The following is a 21,937-nucleotide window of genomic DNA, read 5'->3' as shown; positions in this document are numbered from 1 at the left end:
GTAAAACATGTTAAACGTGTTTCTCATAAACTCGAAGTAATTTACATTTATTGGACAAAGCAATACAAATATGTACATAAAATGCCTAGTTTCTTTTCCGGATTGAGAACGAGCTGAGCGTTGAGCGTGTCTGCAAACATTTGGACTTACTCAAAACATTGTTGAATTAACTAACTGGTAAAAGAAGAAATATATAACCGAAAATCGTTTTAAGGCGTTGCCTAGTTAATGAATTGGTTCAGCCTGCAACAGATGGAAGAGTTGAGGAAAGGCGGATGTTTAAACATTGGTAGAATTGTAAATGTCACAAAGTGTGTAAAATGGCCACTTAAACCAGCCGATGACATGCCATTAACTCTGTAAATGCCTAGACTTCCATATCCCTTCTTAAAAATGTTTTCCTTCTCTGTTGCAATAAATGTATCGGTTGTAGATGTTTATTTTTATCTTTTAAAGAAGATGTAAACAAACGGTAACGCTAATTTATAATAAATGTAAATAATTTTGTTTATTTTCCCATAATAAAGACTACTATAAACATTATCGATGTTATCAAATTTGATGGTTAGCTGCGCAAAATATCGACGTGACGAATGCGGAAAAAAATAATGAATTATATTTTTTTACACATTTTTTGTTTCACAATAATTAGTATGAAAGCAAAACATTTATAAATAAATAACTTGTACCTGTATTTATAATTCTCAACATTTTTTTTATTTTGACCGGTCTGTATTTTGGCTGGTTGAAAAATATTGATCTTAGCAATAATCCCGCCAAAGTGCATATATTTTTTGCATGTATTTTTATACTTCACAGATTTCTTTATAATATGTTTTCATGAAACATTGACGCTTTTTGTTCACGAATTCTTAGACGAAATTTAATTAAAATATAGTAATGGAAAGTGGTGAATACCAGTAGTCTACCACTTGTCACTCGCGTGAAACCGACGAAGAATAAATTCTTAAGGTTTTTCTCCGCCTGCATTGTTTAACTACCAACTTTATTATCTACGTGAATGTTTTTTTACGACTCAGACATATTTAATTATTTACGAACTTAGGCTGAGGAAGTGATATAGGCGCACAAATGTCAAAGGTAACGCATGAAATAGTTACGACTAACTCTTACCTGCTAAATTATTAATATTTAATGTATTAACTTTGCTGTCAAACATTTCCATAAATGTTCGTAAATATTCGTACACTCGTATAACTAATAACAACTAACCGTTCTCTTTGTCTGCCGGTTTCTAGACGTACTTACCTAACAATGTTTGAGTATGTCCAAATGCTTGGAGACTGGCAGGATTTCCTCTCTAGGGAGTTATTCATATTTAAATTCATTTCAACAGAGAGGAAAAACATATAGGTGATTTAGTTCAGCTCTTTTACTTCACAAGAGTCAACAGATGGAAGAGTTGAAGAAAGGTGGGTGTTTAAACATGGACAGAATGGTGAATATTACAGTGTGTAAAGTGGCCACTTAAACCAGCCAATGACAGGTCATAAGGCCTGTAAATGCCTAGACTTCCATATTCCCTTCTCAATTTTTTTCCCTCTCTGTTGAAATAAATTTATTTACGTTCTTACCTCTTCGTCTGGACCCTAATTACACTAACATGCAAATCCCACTATACACCTTCATCATAGTAGTTACACAAAAAAAATAATGTAGGTAAACGTATATATTATATTATATTCTTAATGTTTAATTTTATTTTTTGAATTTGGTAATTTTTGTGAACACCATAAAAAACCCTTATTTGATTTTATTATACATCTGGGATTAATTAGTTTTTTTACTTCATGTGTAGGTATTTTTTGTACATTATAAAATATTGTGTTTTCATTTATTTTTTCTCTTACTTTGTTACTATGAGTTATTTTTTATTTGCTTTACGGCATACTTTTTTGCTCCTACAAAACTATTTTTTTTAATATTATGTATTTATTATATATAATTACACATGTTACTAGAAACTTACACCAACGAGCACCGATTATAATTAAAAAATGATTAATTATGAAGGAATAATAGATTTGTAGTAAAATTAGTCTGAATATGAACATTACAAAAATAAAAGTCCAGGAAACAGGATCATCACTGTAAAAACAATTAAAACCTCAAAATGGTAGATGAATACATATATCTTGGACTCAAGACAAAACTGGGCAAAGAAAATCAAACAGCGGAACTGACAAGACGAATAAGAATGAGTTGAACAGCTTTTGGAAAACTTAGGCACATACTTGAAAATAAAGATATTCTGATTTGTCTAACAAGGAAAACTTACGAATCATGTCAGTGTCAGTGACTACATATGCATTAGAGATCATGGACCTCACACAAAGAAATATAGAAAAGCTTGTTGTCAAATGCACACAGCGATCCATGGAAAGATCCATGCTTGGTATAAGCCTAAGAGACAAAATAAGAATTGAAGAAATTAGCAACAGAACCAGAATAACGGATATTATGGATCACGTAACAGGACTAAAGTGGCAATGGGCAAGACATGTTGCGAGACAAGACTCCACTAGAAGAACCCCTAAAATTTCAAGATGCAGACCTTGGGAGAATAAGAGAGGCGTCGGAAGACCTCAAAAAAGATGGTAAGACGACATAGTTGCTGAAGAGGGTAAAAATTGGCTGCAAGCAGAAACTGATTAAGAAAAATGGAAGAATATGGAAGAGGCCTATATCCAGCAGTTGAAGGACAGAAGGCTAAAGAAGAAGAATAATAGTTTTAAGAAAGGGGAGATGAAAAGGGGAGGAGCATGAATTTATTAAGTATAGTGTGTCCGTTACAATGGATCGTCGTATAATGGGCCATATTAAAAAAATAAAATATGTCCATATTACTTACTTTTATGCCTTTATTATTAATACGGACTATATCAGCACGCAGTTCAATATTTTCGAATTTACCAGTTTCCCTGCATCTTTTTTTTTTTCATTTTCCACATCCGCTCCTAAGTGGAGCATGTGGACATCACCAGACGCCTCCGGGAGACCATATCGCGCTAGAACTCTCATCTCCTACCATGTCAATCCCGAAACCCTTAGTTCCGCCGAAAAGCCGTAAGATCGTCATCGACGGCCTTCTAGGACGGTGGGAGCCCACAAGTGTAAAGAAGATGCAATTTGGGTTTGGATTCCCCCGAGCCATGCGCAACACGTGTTCGACCCGCATCCTCAAAATGCTCGTTATAGAAGGCTGCTGCGTCCGTTCTCAGACTTCAATGTTAGTTATGGAATCGAACCACCTTACGCCTTATATTCTCTTTAAGCACTTACCTACTTTAAAAAATTAAAAGTCTCCTTATATCACTTGAATTTAAAAATACTTTATTTAAAACTTTAGGTACAATAAAAGTACTTTGGCGGACTTATTGTCAAAAGCAATATCTTCCAGCCAACTGAAAACTGATTGGTCAAAATGAATAGATTGGTCAAAATTGTGTACTAAAAAAACATAAAACACTCTAAAAGATAGGTACACACATAAAATAATTTTAAAAAACTAATTAATAAAAAATAACAGCTGTTTTTTAATTGGGAGATAAGGCTTGCACAAAGTAACTTTAATAAAATAAAAAAGTACGTTTTGTTATTTCTACATGTTAAATGATGAGAAATGTAGGATCAGATCATATGTTTGGAAGGAGAGCGAAAGAGAAACTAAGGAAAGGAAAAAAGGGATAAAAATTCATATTTAAGAAAAAGAAAAAAAAAGCAGTAAAACTCAGGGAGTTCAGGATTCTGGGGATATATTATAATTTATTATATAAATAAAAGACGAGTGATACTTTAATCCACAAATTTAGAATATCCAGTGACCGGTTTCATCGCTTTCGCGACATCTTCGAGACTGATATTATTATTAAGGATTTCAATATACGAGTATTTATACAAAACAGAGGTAAGGATAGAGAAGTCAAAATTATATGAAAGTAAATTAAATAAAGTTATTTTTATCTTAAGGATCATTTTCAATTTTTTTTCTGGTAAACTAATGAGTTAATATAATGTTATTTTCATGAGTTTAAGTATTTTATTTTTTCTTTGTTATTTCCTCTGTTTTGTATAAATACATTGAACTCCTTAATAAAGATACCAGTCTCAAAGATGTCGCGAAAGCGATGAAACCGGTCACTAGATATTACAAATTTGTGGATTAAAGTATCACTCGTGTTTTATTTATATAATAAATTACAATGAACTTCCATTAAGAATTTTCACTTACAAACTCAAATAATATAATAATATTTCGGGCGTTTCTTGAAAGTGGCTAGAGAAGATTACAATGTCCGCTTACGATTTTTTTTTTAAATAATCATGATTATTAAACCCTAATCTGACCTAACAGTGCTTAGAGCGCTGCCTGGGTGCACCAATCGTAGCGTATTTCGATTATAATTTTGTTAAATGAAGGTTATGTGATTAATCGTACGCTTCGGTTACCAGTCCAGGCATATTTAGGTATTGCGATGTAAAACTACCTTATTATAAATATTTCCTACCTGTCCTCCAGAAATTGTTTTTGTGAATTATTATGAAAATAAAACTGTGTTGATAGAAGTAAATCAAACGGTGCAAATAATTTGATTAGTCCTTTGGTAATAAATTCATTTTTTCTTCATTATCGCTACGATATTCAAAAAAATCATATATGTAGAAAAGTAAATGTGATTTCGCATAGCCCAACGCTCGTTACGCCACAAAAATTCATTTCCAGCTGACTTATGGAATATCCGCTGTCCTTTATTTTCCTTGAATTACAATACGCGAAAAGTAAAACATCCACACCCCTATATATTCAGCTAAAGACATTGGTGGCGCCTTAAGCCACCGCAAGGAACACCCGCACCCTCAGCCCTTGGGAATCCCGCACAAAACAATAATATTGGTTTCGCCAATATAAAAATGTTATTTCATCCCCTGCGCGGCAATGTCATGTATTATAACACATTCACTTCAGCTGAAGCGGAACAAAAATATTATAATCAAATTACAAATCAATCGTCACAGGTACAAGAATAATAGGAATTAAATGCCTAACTTAGATTTTAAAAAAATATAGAAATAAATCTAGTAAGAATATTAATATAAGTCAAGGAATTTACACTCATTTTCCACCTCACGTATTATTATTATTATTATTGCGAATCATTTATAAAGCGCCATTTTTGTGAAAATTACCTAAAGGGCGCTGTACAATAAATATCCCAACATATCTTGAAGCTACATAGCGCATGGACGGTTGGGATTTTAGTTTTTCATTTCCAATTATAAATTAATTTGATAACAGATAATAGATTCATGCTAGATTACAGCAGCTACAGAGCGCATGGACGGTATGAAACCTAGCCCCCATATACATAATTTAATAATAGAACTTCGGTTTTTCTAATTATTTTTCAAAATCGTTAACAAATAAGAGCTGGATTGTAACATATCCTGTAGCTACAGAACGCATAAAAGGTTGGAATTCTAAACCCTAGTTATGAATTTTAAGTTTGAAACAAGTTGATAGTACACGACATTTACTGACACGAACGTCTTGAAACTACAAAGCACATTGACGAATGGCATTTTCGAAACCTGACAAAGATTTAAGAAAAAAGTATTCATCGAGCAGAGTAGTAAGGTAGTCAAGTGTTCATGATAAAAAGTAAACAATAAACAATTCAATAAAAAAGCACTATTTTAACATATTATATTATTATGTTCACAAGATGAAAGTGACTACCGATGTTCGAAGGGTCCGCCGGGTAACTGAAAACATCTTAGGCACATCTTTTTGGTAACATTTACAATATTCGCCTACAGGAAATACTTCTTCTAAAGTTACATTTCACAAATATGGTGGTTTAAAATGGATACCCTTTTTGCTTTTTTTTATGCAATCATGAACTGCTTCACTTAGATCGATTTTTTTAACATTGAGTCTTAGCATAATTTATGTCTATTTTTCCCAAATAAAAAAGACAAGAGGACGCTACATAAAATAATTACCTCAAATTAGTCAATAATATATTCTTAATTATTTTACAAACAAATTAGTCAGTAGCATCTTCACCGTGCACTGCGTAAATGGTAGTTTCATTCCATCTATTGAACGCGAACAGCGAAGAGGTTTTAAAGGCTTGTAATCGAATAAAATTATATCTTTTACGTAGTAAGAAATACAATATCTTGTAAATCAGAAAATTTCCTATCGAATAACGTATAACTTTTGCCATTTTTTTTCTTTTTGTGATCATTTTTAAATTTATGTTAACAACTGATATTTATCGCTATTATATAATCGTATATTTTTTAATTATTTAAAAATGATATCAGTTTGCTATTTCGTTTTCTAAATTATATATTTATTTATGCTTTATTAAGTTTGTTCATAACATCTTAAGAATTAATATAAACGTTCAATATTATCACAATTTTTTATTAAAATTTCTCGATAAAATATTTTGTCGAATTAATTTTAAATATTAATTTTTTTTCTATTTCCTTTGTTTCTTTAGTGAAAGTGTTAAACATTATTTTCTACTCCTCTAATTTGTAATTTATTTCTTTGTTAATTATAATAGCGTAACACGACCGCAACCTAAAAAGCTATAATAAGTTCATAAATACATAAAAACACTAACTTAATATAAAATAAATAACTTAACAAATACAAACAAAGTTTTTTACAATATTTTTCACTGTACTTTTAAATTGTGTACCTTTATTTGTTTAAAGAAATTAAGTATCTTTAGTTTTACGTAAATAACAGATTTATCTATAAAATAAAATATTATTTTTAGAATTAAATTATTTTTTTTACATGCTTACTTACAAGTTATCGACGAAGATACTTCAAATTTCCGTACAAATACATAACCATTTTCATACAGAAAGTTCGATTTTACTTCTTAGGGAATATTAGATAACTCCGTTAACTTCCCATTGTAATCGGGGCCCAGGTGCGGATAAGGGTGTGATTTTGAATTATTACTGGGATTTCGGATTCATTTGCCGGCAAGACCAACGCTAAATCTTTTTTTTCTAAAGCCTTAGACAGATCTACTCCATATTACAGATGAAGATTTTCACGTGTTCATTAGTTAGTCTGAATAGTTCAATTTAATGGATGCATGTTATTCGTTTATTTTTTTAAAATAAAATACGTTTTTAAAATATTACAACAGAGATGAAGAACATTTAAGAGAAGACAAAAATTTGGACAAACTCAAAATATTGTTGATAAAATATATTAAATTTATCTTGTGAAAGAAAAGAAATTTTGAATTATCACATTTATCAGTACTCAGATAATTTCAAAACAAAAAATTAAAATATTATGACAAAAAACTTCATGCAGAATTATGTAAATAATAATATGCTTCAGTCATTTTCACTATGGCAAATAATGTCATTTTAATATGGCAGACATACTGTCAATATACGTAATTACATATTGGTTCAAAAAAAAACCATCAATATTATTAGATTATAAATAGTCATCAAAATATTATTTTCTCACTATTTCCTACTAGGCGATCGGAATTACAGAAGATTTAGAGAATATTTTCGAGTAAACCTACAAATGAGAAGTCGTAAGCCATGCAAATGCGTAAATTTCTCTACTACATCCTTTAAATGATCTCTGTTGAAATTATACTCATAAATAATATTTTAATTGTGAATTTAACAGTTAAATACAGATCTGAAGGTGTTCAGTACTCCGCATTAGGCGACTCGTTTTTTATAGACCCAAAGGGCTCCAATTGATTCCCCTCCCTATAAAGTGGATATCTTGATATGAAAACATCCTTGCACACCCCACGTGCAATACCAGGGGCGGCTTTACTGCCAGTACTAAAGGATAGTACGCAGTGTAACCACATTTTACTGCTTCATTGGAATTACGTTTTCAAATTATATACCTAAATATTAACATATTATGTATATTGCCAAATAAAAGAGCCTGGCTTTTTTGGCAAGTTCAACACGAATCTTGACATTACAAGTGTCAAAGCCAAACATGTCGCGTCTTTCTAAAGACATATTTTTTAACAATTTAATTTAAAAAAATGTGTTCTCAAATGTTTCCTCGCGATATCAATATTGATTTCTAAAATACATTATATGTTCTTTTATGTATGTTTATAAAGGTTCTACGTTAACTTCATAGTGATATATACGGAATGATATATACGATAATTTCATAGTGATGTGAGAAAGTTAACTTTAGTATCAAAAGTAACTCCTTGGTCTATAATATAATAGACTTGTTCAATGGCTACATTATTAATAAAACATTTTGACACAACGGTTTTCTGGTTCGATTAAAGGAGATGTGGTAGCATTTTTAACAGTTCAAAACAGTTTTTTTAGTTCGCACTATTCAGTGAGCTTGTCTTTTTTTTATTTGTTTAAGCACATCGAAAAGCTTGAGCTTGTATTTTAACATCGTTTAAGTTTTTGAAAATTCTTAAAAGTTATCAGTATAAAGAACATAATTGACATCATAGAAAAAATACCACATTCATTTATGTAGAGTATAAAAAGAAGTGGCCCTAAGTGAGATCCTTACGGTACACCCGATGTTACAGTAAATTTATTTGAAGGACACCCATTTAATTTGACAAAAAGTTTACGATTACATAAATAACTGTTTAACTAATTCAAAAATGTTCCTTCGATGCTAACAGAAGCGTAAAGTTGGTCATCTTACTTTAATTTAAGAAAAGGGATCCAGATACGCTGTGATTAGTGCACCAATGCAGTGCTTTATGCACCATTAGATGTGGAAGGGGAATGATAATGATGATAAAATGCTACATCACAGAACGAAAAATGTTTAAAAAATATTGCATTTTTAAAAACTTTTGAAGCCTACGTCCGTTTTTTTTCCAATTGAAAAGAACAAGAAGACAAAACAAACAAAAAAATACAAGAAATGAGTCAATAACGTATTCTCCTTCATTATTTTTCAGCAAATTAGTTAACTGGTCATAGCTTCTCACTGTACACTGGGCAAATGTCGCGAGACACTTTGGCAGCTTTATTCCCTCTTTGAATGTAAACAGCGCATGGGTGTCGAAAATGCAAACTTTCATTTACTTGACATTCCATTTCAAAGACTTGTAATCAAATAAAATAATATGTAGGTATAACGTAAAGGCAATAACAATACATTGTAGAGCAGAAAATTTAATTTAGAATGACGTGTAACCTTTACCATTTTGTTTTAATTTTGGTGCATGTTAATATACTATGGACGTAGAATATTAATTTGAAACTATGGTATAATCAGGTACCACAGCGTCAAGTTATTTGAAGAATTTGAGATCTTAGATTGAAGGCAATTTTGTATTTTTAGAATAATGATGTTTGTGAAAACAAATTATTCTACCAAATTCCAAAAGGAACACTCCCACACTACCAGAAGTCAAACTATAGGATGGGTCATGGGGTCTACCACAAACTCTAAATTCAAACAAAGAAATTTCAGGTTTTTGGGCCCCAAAATATTCAAAAAGTTACCCAAACATTGAAAAACCATGACCCGGATTCAATTTAATAAATTCGTAAAAAAATGGTGACAGGGGTTTAGGTCGAGAAAAATCAGAAAATTTACTCAAAAACATTCTTAAATAATAAATGGTATAAATTAATGTTGTATAACTCTGTAATAAATAAAAACTAGTAGGAAGTATTGTTATTGCTTATTTTACATAAAAAGGTCTGCCTTAAAACAGGTTGTACCTTGTTAGGCAGACTAAACATAATCCAGAGAAATCTATTACCTAAGTGTGTATGTAGTAGATAAAGTAATTGTTATTTTTGTTAATAAACCATGATTATTATAATTACTTTTATCAACGCAGTGCATTCTGCACCTTTGTATTTTTATCTATACAGTAAACAATAAATTAAGAAATTTTTGTTTTTTTATGTAAAATATTGTGGTCACCCCAAATGGAACTCCATTTCCACAGAATCACGGTATTTTATTATTTTACTACGGTCCCACATAATACATGGATAAATTATATGCGCAAATTATGCGATTTAATCATATTCTGGATCCTTGGTCCCTTCTGTGCCTAGATTAGGTGTAATGTAAAGGTTCTTTTAAGGGATTAAATGTTAATTATTAAAAACAAAAACACCTAGTATTAAAATTTTTGTTTTTAAATTACGGAAGTAGGTATCTACCTAAATAAATCATATTTATATTTACATATATATATTTATTTGTTTTAAACTTCAAGTACAAAGAATAAGTACTTTGGCAGACTTTTTGCTAAAAGCTATATCTTCCAGCCAACCAAAAAACAGATTGGTTCAAAAGAAGAGATTGGTCAAAATTTATACTAAAAAAAACATAAAACACTCTAAAAGATAGGTACATATATAAAATAATAAAAAAAAACCTAATTCATGAAAATTAGCAGCTGTTTTTTTAATTGGGAGATGAGGCTTGCACATATTAACTTTAATAAAATTTTAAAAAGTACATTATGTTAGACATGTTAAATGATGAGAAATGTGGGATCAGATAGTGTGTTTGGAAGGAGAGAGAAAGAAGAACTAAGGAAAGAAAAAAGGGATAAAAATACATATTTCAGAAAAAGAAAAAAAAAGGAGTAAAACTCAGGGAGTTCAGAATTCTGAGGATATATGATAATGTTTCAGGCGTTTCTTGAAAATGGCTAGAGAAGGTGCATTTTTTATATGAAGAGGTAGCTCATTCTGAAGTCTAGCAACTTGGACGGAAAAGTTAACGGGTGCAAGATGTTGATTTCAAATTTTTTGCAATGCCGAAAATAAATATTACCCTTTCGAAGCTATAAAAAAAATCGTAGGCGATATAATGCGTTGAAAGAATAAAAAATCTTTAAATGTGATTATCTCGGAACTTGTTTTAATGACTTGATGCATTCTGTCAGTAAAGCCGCGATATCTACTAGCTTTTACCAGCGGCTTCGCTAGCGATGTATTGGGGAGAAATTTCTTAATTAATCAGTTTTATCGTTCCCGATGGAATGATATCTTTTTTCAGGGTAGAAATGAGCTTGTATCGATTACTTATCGCGATTAACTATCGCTATAAAAAAATACGACGATCCGTTAGTCTATGGCGACGTCGCAACGTTATTCTGTTCACAAATTTAAAATTCTACTACGAAATCAAAACTAAAAGGAAACAAAATAAACCATAAATAAAGAAAGTCAAATATAGGAATTTAAAGAATAAATTTTAAACTAAATTATTTTATCATCGCACCTTACCGCCTACTCATTTTCAAATATCGTTGTTTATTTTTGATATATTTCATTTCATTTTTTTGCACCACAACAGGCTAGGATGCCCAATTACAGTGGTGAATTACATTACAGAACAACCAGGCTTGAGAAAAATCACATTTTTAATTTTTGTGTTCTCACCGGGAATTGAACCCGGAACCTTCCGTGCGTGAGTCAAGCGTCTTGACCACTACACCACGGATGTATTTGTTGATGTATATTTGTTGATGTATTTTTATTTGGATTTTTTTTTGTATTTCGGAATGAAAATTTTGTAGCGTATTGCACTTTTCATTTTTTCGGCTATTCCTATGTAAAATATCACATCAATTGGTCGCTCCGTTGCAACGCGAAGGAAACACAAACAAACACACTTTCGCATTTATATTATAACATATGAATTTTTTAGTATCATCATTATCATTTCCTTTTTTTTCCTTCCTACTATTTCTATGTTTTGTCCCTATTTCTTTTATTTTACTTTATCTGGATCAATGATTCAATTACATAGAATTATTTCACATACGAGTAATTAAAACAATAATCGCTTTATTTTATTACATTTAATAAATACATGTAATTGGATGGCAGGCTCTACTATTTTTTTATATGTGTATTTTATGGTTTCTATTTATAATAATTAAACATGTACATCTTTTTATATTCTAAATAAATAAATAAAATAAAAATTCATGCCAACGAATTTAGGTATTTAAACATTGCCTGAATTTTAAGAAATTAAGCCATAAATATGGGTATAACTAACTTTTAATAATTATTTCACTAGCAGGAATATTATTAACCTAGCACTACATGATTGAAAATTCGGTCCTATGGGCATCATGTAATCGGCACTTTTGATCTCGTTTCATCGGCCCTACGGGCCTCAGTTGACGGGCCCTTCAGGCTTCGGTTGATTAGGATCTTGGGCACCTGAAAAAATCGTCCTTTTGGCCTCACAATTTTTATTGTTCGGTGCAATCTAAATATAATAAAGAAGAATCTGTCACACAAAATAACGCTTCCAAAACATCACAAAATTTACAGATATATTAGATATCTACGCAAAAAATTTGGTTAGTAAGCAATTAACATTGAATAGTGAAGAATCTGAAATTAAAATAATTACAGTCAACTGTTGGTGACTGTTATATGCTTGATATTTGATCAACTCTTCGGATGCCGGTTAATGAGGATCTCTGATGCGCTATATAAGTTATAGATAAGACAAATTAAAATCAATATTTATTTGAGGGATTTTATTAGAAAAATTGCACTTTATAAATGATCTATAATAATAAAATGCCACAGTACGTGTATTTAAAATATATAATTTAGTATACTAATGAATTATTTTCACAATGTAAAAAAGCATAACGATGTAAATATTCAAATAAATAACTGATTGAAACTGAATATATTAAATTTAATAAATCAAAAAATATTTTTTTGATTAATTCGAATTTTCATGTTACAAAAATGAAACTTTATAAGTCAATCATAAAAGTAATAAAATGCATATTATTGTTTATATTATTAGGGATACTTTGTAAAAAAAAAAACAATGTTACAATATATGAACAATAATAAAAAGTGTAAATATTACATTTTAAGAGAAAACATAATTATGTGACTTAATTTTGTTTCTGAAATTAGTGTTTCTAAAAAAATAGAATTTAAAAAATATGAGTGTCAGTCAAAACCTAATGCGTCCTATTTTTTTCTGCTTAAATTTAGTTAGATGAGGGAAAAATTTGGATTTGGCTCTATTTCTCAAACCTTTTTCTACAACTGTGGAAGTTGTAGAAGAACGTTTGAGGAATAGCTTCTACAACTTACACAAGTAGTAACTTTCGGCGTCAACGGGTAGCAGCACTATAGTCGCTTGCGAAATGGCCGGCATCGATGTTTGAATTCAACAGCGTTCTGCGATTTAATTATTGAATGCAGAAAGTGAAACGCCCATTCGCATCCATGAATGAGTAAAAGTTGTGTACGGAGATGCAACAGGAAATGTCAGCACTGTTCGGCGAAGGGTTCGTCGCTGTAACGAAGCTGAAGGACAAACACCGTTGGCTGACGAAAGGTAGAGCGGCAGGCCGTTGATTGCAGAGACTCCACGCAACACTCAGCGAGTCGATGACATCATTCGTGGTGACCGCCGGATAACTACAGGTGAAATGTGTCGCATTCTCTACCTCTGAAGCGTTTGTGGTGCGGGCAGGCGCGGCAGTAAGCAAACATGTTGCAAACAAGTGTATTGCCCATAGTGAACGCACGAGCAAAGCGCCGCGTTGCAAATGCTTCACTATTATGGCCAAGCTCTTACTCTTCTCCAAGAGTAGAAAAACAATCGCAAATGCTTCAAAATTATGGCAATCCGTTTTTTTTTTTTACATTCAAATCTTACTTTACAGTAGGGAAATATTATGATTATTTTTACAATTTTAAATTAATAAGGGTCTATAAAATACTGACCAGTAAAAAAAATTTTTTTTGTACTTTTTATTAGCATAAAAAATATTTTTTAATTTATAATTTTCAACTCCCGCGAAATGGATCATTACGCCCCTAATACGTCACGATTTGGTTAAATTTTGAACTTTGTGACCATTTAAATTTAAATAGAACATCTTCCCGAATCAATATTGATGCAATTGTCAAGTCCAAACATGTCGCGTTTTGTAGAGACACATATTTTAACAATTTGATTTTAAAAGTTATTTATGAAAACATTTCTCTACAAATGTATTGATTTCGAAAATCATATTGATTATGAAAACACAATTTTTCTTAATCCATTTCACATGTTTTTATCGGTATTTATAGAATGTGACATTTCCCAATTATGCATGTTTTTTAAAATTATATTATTTTACTAGCGATGTTTAAATTTACTTACTGCCAAATTGCACACCTGGGGTGGTATTCTGAATCTTTTCTATCCCCTTGAGAGTGATAAATTTGGAGATTTTGACTTTTTGCATGCACCTAAACTTTGCTTCATTTATGGCCACACTGATGATAAAACTTCAAATAAATACAAGGACACGTGAAACCATATGTGAAGATTTTTCATTCGAACATTATTGCGATCTTAAGAATTACCCAAAACACTTAATTAGGTTAAATTTACCAAACCGTCTTCGTCTTTTTTACATTTTCTAAACAGTTATATTTATCATTTAATGTTAAATCATGAATGTTGTCATTTTATTATGAAGTAAAGTGTCGTCACATTGAAAAAATAAAAATCCCCAAATGAACCACTCTTTAGGGGGGTAGAGATGATTCAGAATACCAACCTAAGATGACTTAGGGGGTGATGGATTGCCGTCGATGATATACACCTCATGTTTATATTAATTGAATGATTATAGTATCATAACCAAGAGAACACAAAAATAAGCCGAAATTAACGTGTCAAAGTATTTATTTTTACCTATTCAGTTTTGTTACTTAATTTTTAATTTAAATTTCATTTTAACATTAGTCTAATTACAATAATTATTAACGTTTGGAGCACTTTTTTGTATCGAAGAAATGGTATTAGCTCGCCATCCTTTTCTGGCAACACTAAAATAAATTATCATTCCATTAATTGACAATAAATTAATTTATTATATAAATAAAACACGAGTGATACTTTAATCCACAAATTTTGAATATCCAGTGACCGGTTTCATCGCTTTCGCGACATCTTCGAGTTAGGAGGGGAAAAACTCAACTTCTTAGACTTAACGTTAAATATAGAATCAAACAAAATACATTTCAATATTTTTAGGAAACCAACGTATAGTGATAACATTACACATAATAATTCGCGACATCATATTTCACATAAATTGTCTTTGTTTCATTCCTTAATTCATAGACTGTTATTCGTACCGCTTAACAAACATAATTATAAAAATGAGTTAAATATAATTAAATCTATCGCAATAAATAACGGATATAATAATACATTAGTTGATAACCTAATAAGAAAGAAACAAAAGCGTCTCATAAACAATAAATTAACCCAAAGTTTGACAACAAACAATAATAATAAAGACCGAAAGCGGTGGGCAAAACTTTCGTATATTGGAAAAACTAGTGATAAAATTGCACAAATAATAAATAAAAATAAATGCACTGCAGCCTTTATAATAATAATTCCTTAGCTAATTTGTTGGTAAATACTAAAGACAAAAAAGATAAGTTTTCCAACTCAGGAACTTACCTTCTTAATTGTAACGATTGTAAAAATACATGCTACGTAGGCCAAACGGGTAGAGCCTTTAAAACACGCATAAAAGAGCACATACAATCATGGACTAATAATAAAGATAATTCAAATTTTGCCAATCATTTAATAGAAAATAAACATTCCTTCGAATTAAAAATAATTCATATTTCACCTAAAGGCCATAAACTTGACAAATTAGAAATTCTCGAAATTAATAGATTAAAAAATAAACCCGACGTAGAATTACTTAATGAACAGATAACACATGTGCATTCTTCATTACTTTACCCATTGTAATATAATTTTACTAATGACATTTTACCCTTTGTTTTTCAGAAATAATTATTTACAAAACCACACTCACAAAGGATGGGACGCTAAAAATAAAATCAAATACTTAAACTCATTAAAATAGCATTATATCAACTCATTAGTTAACCCAAAGAAAATTTTTTGATAATGATCCTTAAGATAAAAATAACTTTATTTAATTTACTTACATATAACTTTGAATTGTCTATCCTTACCTCTTTTTTTGTATAAATACATTTAAATCTTCAATAAAGATACCAGTCTCGAAGATGTCGCGAAAGCGATGAAACCGGTCACTGGATATTCCAAATTTGTGGATTAAAGTATCACTCGTGTTTTATTTATATAATAAATTACAATGAACTTCCATCAAGAATTTTCACTTACAAACTTAAATGTTTTAATAAATTAATTGTAAATAATTCATTGTTATGCTAATAGTAAAGATTATTAGGTACGTATGTAGATATAAATATATTTATTATTATTCATCATCATCATTACCTTCCAAATCTAATGGTTCATAAGACACTGCATTGGTATACTAATAATAATAGCGTATCTTGATCATTTTTGTTATATAATGTAAAATGATCATTTTTACGCTTCAAGTTCCTATCCAGGGACTATGATATATTCTAAAGTGAAAACACCCTTTGTAGATAAATATTTTATATCAACCACTTCGGGAATCGAACCCGAAACCTCTCATATGGTAGGCAAACTCGCTGACCATTACACCACGAGGCTGACATTCATATACATTAACTAATGAAACATTTAGGATAGAGTTGTGAAATAACATGTTCCTTTTTTAAAAAAATGTATGAATGATGGTAAAAATAATAAACACGCGATAAAGTAAAAGTAATGAACACGTGGTAAAGTAAAACTAAAGTAATGAATTGTTGAATGCTTTTGAGTAACAAAGGGTTTTTTTTTTTAAACGAAAAAAATATTATTCTTCATAAAACCCATTTAAGAATATTGTAATAAAGTTAATTAGTGTAACCAAAAAAATATATTCTACAAAAAATAACTGCATATGGATTTTTTATTTATTTTTATAATACCTACATTATACGAGCAGAAAAACTACTAAAACAAATCGGATTGTGATCCTGTGACTAGTGTTGCGGACTCACGGATAAGAGGTCTGAGATTCGCACCCCACGCTACCCCAGCTTGATTTTTATTTTCTAATAGCGAGTTATTTACAAATCGAAGAAAATGGCCACCAAAATTTTAATATTTGGGTAAATTATAAGAACGCTAATATTTCTTCTAAAACAAAAAAAAAATAAAATATCGTTTTCAGTAAAAAAAAACTCACCAATAGCGATGCGTGATAAAATGAAGTATGACCATCAATAAATCTAGGACAAACAATATAAGCATTATGCCTAAGATTAAGACTTTAAAGGTAACACTCCACAAGGAACTCGCGAATGCTTTTGAAGCCCTGCGAGCTTCTGGTCCCATATTGCCCACTTTCCTTGAGACACTGCAAGGTGCGCTGGTCAAATACGACCCAGGAAAAAATCGTATTGGGATTAAATTCAGTATCCATTGGATCCAACGCATAAATGGTCCTCTATTAGCCTTGGCTTCATTCGCTGGGCATCCACAGCTCTCGCAAGCCTCCACATTACCACATGACTCTGTTCGATTGGTCTCTGGACTTGATCCAGATTTAGAGCAAACACAGGGATCATTGTTAGGCGCCGAACTGCCGGCATTAGTTTTAGTGTCTCCCTTGCTCTGATGACCACAGCATGTGGAAGACTTGGCTTTTACTGGAAACTCTCGTAAAGCTTCGGCGGCTTTGAGAAGGCATTTTGGACAGTCGCAATTCGGAGCAGTGCACGCCCCATCTTGAGGGGGCAAGCTCTCTATTTTCTCAGATATGGTTGGCTCGGGCATTTTGGCTTTTAATATTGCTTTTGTTATTGATTCGATGTACTGTTTACGCTGGCAAATCATAACAGTACTTTGAACAGATCTGTAAAAAAAAGCTTCATGTATTATTTATGTTTTTTGGCTTCTGTACTTGTGACACATAAACTTGGAAGACATCGCGTATTGTACAATGCATTCGAATCTTTAATGGCCTATGTTTTTGTGGGCGTGACAAAAAGTTTTCAATGAGGAAATATCACAATTTTTTTTTACATTTTTAAAGTAATAAAGGTCTATGAAATATTTTACACTAAAAGAAAATTTCGTTTATTATTAGTAGCATAAAAAGTATTTTTAAATTTGTTATTTTGAATTCCCGCAAAAACGGTCATTCCATTAGCCATGCCTCTAATACGTCACGATTCATGTTTATTTGTTCCTCCCATCCAAATTTATTTTGAACATTGTCACGAATCTTGTCGCCACAACTGCCAAGGCCAAACATGTTGCGTTTTTCTAGGAACGTATTTTTATTAAATTCATTTATTGAAACACTTCTCTAAAACATCCATGTTGATTTCGATAATACAATTGGTTATTCTAAATTCATTTCATATATTAATATCGGTATTCGTAGTATGTGATATTTCCCTATTTAAAAATTCTAGTGTAACCACGAACACAAACGAAATTTGCTGCAACGAGGGAAAACACTTTCGGGAAGAGAATATGGAAATACAAGCAATTACACACTGTTAACATCTACCATTTTGCCTTTGTTTAAACATCCACATTTCCACAACTCTTCCTTTTGTTGACTTTTGTGAAGAAAAAGAGCTGAAACTTTTATTGATACGGGTGCTGGCTGATTTAAATCTTAACAAATCTAATGTGAGTAAAATCTAGCCGTGTCTACAAGCATTTGAACGTACGTCGTTGAAATTTAAATGTTAACTTGGTTCACCGACACGTACTAACATATTTATATTGGCCATTAAGCATTCGAAAGCAGTGAACGTTTTGTTTGCGTAAGTACGCTCATTTAAACTATTGATGTGAAAACTTTTTTCTAAGAACAAATAAACAAACAGTATTAACTATTCAAATAGACTGTATATTCGGTTGTAATAAATACAATATTTTAACACATATTTTTCTTAGAAAAAAAACATGCAATTTAGTTTCAAATTTATAATAATAATTTTACTTTTAATGTCATGTTTCTTGCTTGAAATGGTTTATCAGAATAATAATTAAATTTATCTTCTACCAAAACGAATTTAATTCAATAATATCCAAGTTCCGTAAAAAAAAAATCTCTTTTCGTGCCGAAAATCGTTGAAGTGGTGAGTAATTAATTTTAGCAGCCATAAATTATGTCACGCCATTAAAAAAATGGTCCACAATATAAAACATGCAACATAATATTTTTAATTTGCCACCTATGCCAAGCTATTGTACAAGACGGAAGAGTTATAGTCCAATCATATTTCTCAGTCGATAAAGCAAACCATTTCTCTCCTTGCTTTACTCATGGCATGGGTACGAATGCGGGGTCAGGGTGGGTTATTTTTATATTTTACATAAAACACCTATCCTATTAACACGGTTTCGTGACAAATTGAAAATTATAAATTCAAAATGTCCGGGTATTATCAAACTAACAGTAATTAAAACTTATTTCTGAAACTGTAAAAGTATGCAAGTATAAGAATGATTTATTTCATTATATTGTTTGACCAAAACCATAATTCTGTACCTTAAAGCTGAAATGCTGGAAGTCATATTGGGTCAATTGTTTAGGAGAGCGTTTTGAAGTTATAAAACCGTTTCAAGTGTGTCTATCGAAGTAAAAACAGAATTGAATATTGCTGTTTTTGGATTTTAGGCTTTTGATAAAAATACATTTTTTTTAAAAACATTTAAAATATGGGCTATCAAATAACTATGGGACATCAATGTTTTTAATTCCAACCGCCCGGCCCGCGCCCTGATTTCTCCTCGGGCTAAAGTATAATAGGTAATGTAGAATATTGAATGAAAAAAAATGTTTTCATAAAACTTTCTTCATGCAAAAACATTAAGTTACGTGCCAATTATTGAAATATAAATTATTTATGAAAATAACAGGTAAATATAAATTGAATGACATGATATTAATAGCAATAAAGTAAAGTAAACAGTATGTAAAAAAGTAAAATAATGAAATGAACTGCAAGAGAAATGACATAATGGTTAAGTGCGGTTGATTGTGACAATAAGACTTTTACCCGTATGCAGAGACAAACCTTAATGTGAGGAGAGTTCCTTCTATTGTCTTCACCTTCGGGTTATTCTCTGCATTTGAAATTAGAATGTACTTTCCTCACCTTAAGTTTTGTCTCCGCATACGAGTATTAATCTTGTGCAAAATCCCTCGCTGCGTCAGAGGTAATTTGTTATAAAAATTGTGGAATTTATTCAGTATCATCTGCTTTAATACCAGCAAACCGTTGAATTTTGTTGAAGGCATGAATATTATTACTGCACTACTAGTGTTTTAGAACAAGCTATTTCAGTAGTGGTATACTGGAAGACTCCAATGTTTTTAGCGTTAATAGAATCTGAATATATAAACAAAATGACATTCATAACTCAATTTCACAAAAATGTGACTTCCAGCTTTTTTTCACCCCCGAAGGAAATAAAATTAACATCTTACATCCCAGATTGAGAACATTTTAGAGAAGGGAACTTAGAAATCTTTACAGAGCTTACGACCTATTGCATTTGCTGATTTAAGTTTCGATTTTAGACGCTGTGTGACATTTACTATTCCTTCAGAGAGGAGTGAACTTCCTTTTTTTTTCTTCAATCCGTCAGCGCTTAAAATCTTTTTGGGTTATCTTTTATCACTATACAACGTAGTTGTTATCAAGTCATGAAAAATTTAATAAAGAATGATTTGTTTTTAGTATTGTTGATTCTCCTTCGGGGTGCTGCGGATATTATAATCAATCTTCTGAACACATCTTGTGGTATTGTCTCTTTTTCCCTCTCTATGATTACCGAATGGAGATTCTCGCTACTATCCGTGGCCCAGAAGTAGGTCCTGACAGATATACAGATCTGGTGGCTTCCAAAAAGAATTTTAACGCTTTTTAAAAGTTTTGCAATCATTTCGGCGAATTGATCATGTCCATTAATTTAATCTTAGTCAGTGAAGAATTCACTTCCCTCTTTTTCTCGATGCAATGAAGTGCATAATATAAACTTCTGAGTTATGTACCTTCTTTCAGCACAATGATGCTGAAGCTACCATATTACAAAGAGCTCCTACAGGCAGCTATTTTCGTTCGGCAATGGGCATTTTTCTCGTGTATGTGGGCACCACCCCCAAGAAGGAGACTTATGTACTCAGATGTGGTATGCGGTATGTAACGGGCAAGCTGTAGCTGTAACAGTTACTATTCTGCTAATGTTGAAAAGTACATATTTATTAAATTCTTCCAACTGTTGTTTTTTTTTAAAATTAAACAGCTGAAACTTTTGTTGATGCAGACGAGATTCATCTTATTGTTTTACAATATTCCACCTACATACTAGTCATGAAAAAAAAACTGGTCTAAGAAAAGTATAAAAATTGAAAATCAATCCGCGCGTAAAAAAATCGGACAAACTCAAAATACTGTCGATCAACTGTCCTCTTAAACCAACTGGTTCTAAAAAATGTTTAAAAAATCCAAAAATATTTTCAGGCGTTGACTAAAAAAGTATTGACTGCATATATGCGGAGGCAAGTGGTTTGATAAACAGATATTTCTTTTTTTTTCTGTCACTCTCTCGCAGATGTCTTTCCAAATACTATACGAAAAAGACAACTGCACGTCGAACCGAGTATGCTTGACTAAAATCGAGATCTCGCATTCCCGTTTTCCCAACACCAAAACTTTTCCGATTGTGTTTTTTTTTTTGAGAAAACGTACCAGAAATATTTTTTTGTCGGAAGTCTTGCTTTTTTAAAAATAGTTGTACTTGCATACCGTACATCTATAGACGGAAAATAAAACTAAGCGCTTTTATGGTTTTTGGGTGGACCTAACAACTACAAAAAATCATTATAATCTATACATCGGTTGAGTGCCATAATTTACAAAGCAAATACGTGGATAAGTTTCTATGACAAAAATTCAGATGGCGCAAGTAAAG

General features: G+C 31.2%; 1 long non-coding RNA gene across 1 annotated transcript in view; it reads right to left on the bottom strand.

Annotated features, from left to right (window-relative positions):
- Nucleotides 1–14,700: 14,700 nt before the first annotated feature.
- The window catches only part of LOC148274104 (uncharacterized), a 35,664-nt gene continuing 28,427 nt past the window's right edge, over nucleotides 14,701–21,937 (bottom strand). Inside the window, exons 2-3 of the long non-coding RNA XR_015824377.1 lie at nucleotides 17,184–17,852; nucleotides 14,701–14,886 (exon numbers count right to left, since the gene is read on the bottom strand). This is a non-coding gene — a long non-coding RNA (uncharacterized LOC148274104). The remainder of the gene's footprint in view (nucleotides 14,887–17,183; nucleotides 17,853–21,937) is intronic.

Source organism: Micrasema longulum, unplaced genomic scaffold (genome assembly GCF_059751315.1).
Source record: "Micrasema longulum isolate JH-2025_06_02 unplaced genomic scaffold, ASM5975131v1 h1tg001760l, whole genome shotgun sequence".
NCBI lineage: Eukaryota > Metazoa > Arthropoda > Insecta > Trichoptera > Brachycentridae > Micrasema > Micrasema longulum.
The sequence above is the reverse complement of the archived record's forward strand: the minus strand, read 5'-3'. Positions and strand labels throughout refer to the sequence as shown.